Source organism: Onychomys torridus, chromosome 19 (genome assembly GCF_903995425.1).
Source record: "Onychomys torridus chromosome 19, mOncTor1.1, whole genome shotgun sequence".
NCBI classification, from domain to species: Eukaryota; Metazoa; Chordata; class Mammalia; order Rodentia; family Cricetidae; genus Onychomys; species Onychomys torridus.
The window spans coordinates 57222192-57223521 of record NC_050461.1 but is presented as its reverse complement, the minus strand read 5'-3'; positions in this window follow the sequence as shown (position 1 = coordinate 57223521).

The following is a 1330-nucleotide window of genomic DNA, read 5'->3' as shown; positions in this document are numbered from 1 at the left end:
AGCCAATAAGGAAGCCCACCCCATCCAAGGCTCTGGTGCCTGCTCTGAGCCTGGAGCTCAAACAGCAACAACAGATAAGTTTGTGTCTATGTGAGAAAACAAAACAAACAAACACAGTTTTTGAAGGGAGTCTAGTCAGAATTAATCCAATGATGGAGATAAAGTCTGAGCTCAGTTATCAGTCCCTTTCTTTTTAACCCCTTTCATGATATGAGGTGAGCAGCATCCCAAACCCTGCCCCCAACACACACACCTCAGGCTTCCACCATACAATGCTTACCACAGGCCTAAAAAGAACCAGGCTAAGCAACCATAGGCTTGAAACCTCCAGAACTTTGAGTCAAAGACCTTCCCTACTTATAATTATATAAATCTTCTCTTCTTTACTTCTCTCAGTAATTTTTGTCACAGAGACAGGAAGTGACTGACACACCCACTGATCTGTGGTGGACAGACAGCAGTGTCCCACTCCACATAGGCACTCCACTATGTCAAGGTAACGGGTACCAAGCAATGCTTTTGACGGTGAAAATTGCTGTGGGATGTCTTTCTGTACAGTGTGAAAATGTGTTGCTCTGACTGGTTGAGAAATAAAATGCTGATTGGCCAATAGCCAGACAGGAAGTATAGGCAGGATAAGCAGACGAGGAGAATTCTGGGAAGAGGAAGGGCTGAGTCAAGAGTCACCAGCCAGACACAGAGAAAGCAAGATGACAAGGCAGAACTGAGAAAAGGTACCAAGCCATGTGGCTAAACATAGATACAAATTATGGGTTAATTTAAGTATAAGAGCTAGTCAGTATTAAGCCTGAGCTAATGGCTGAGCAGTTATAATTCATATAAGCTTCTGAGTGATTATTGTATAAGCAAGCCATGGGACTGTGGGGGCCTGGTAGGACCAGAGAAACATCCAACTACAGAAAAGCAATGATGGCTACTCCAATCCATCCAGTAATCAAACACAGCTTTCCTCTCTTAGGACCGTGATTCCTATCCATCCCCTTTTCTATTTCCTGAAGTCTTCCTGCTTGAACGTGTGACTCTATTGGCTCCTGCCTGGCATTGCCACCAGGCCGCTCTGCAACTCGCCTTGCATCTTCCAAGAAGGCTGCGTCCCCCTAACTGTCCTGTATGAGCATCTTACCTCCTCACAGACAAACCTGGCACTCCAAGAGCATCTATTAAGTTGTTTAGAGGGAGGAAAGGAGACAGAATAAATAAATAACTTTAGAGACACAGATCTTGCACATTTCACAAGAGAAAACACAACCAGGTAAATCAGGCGTGTCCCTTGTGTAAGAAGGAGAAAGGTGTATAAATGATACCACAA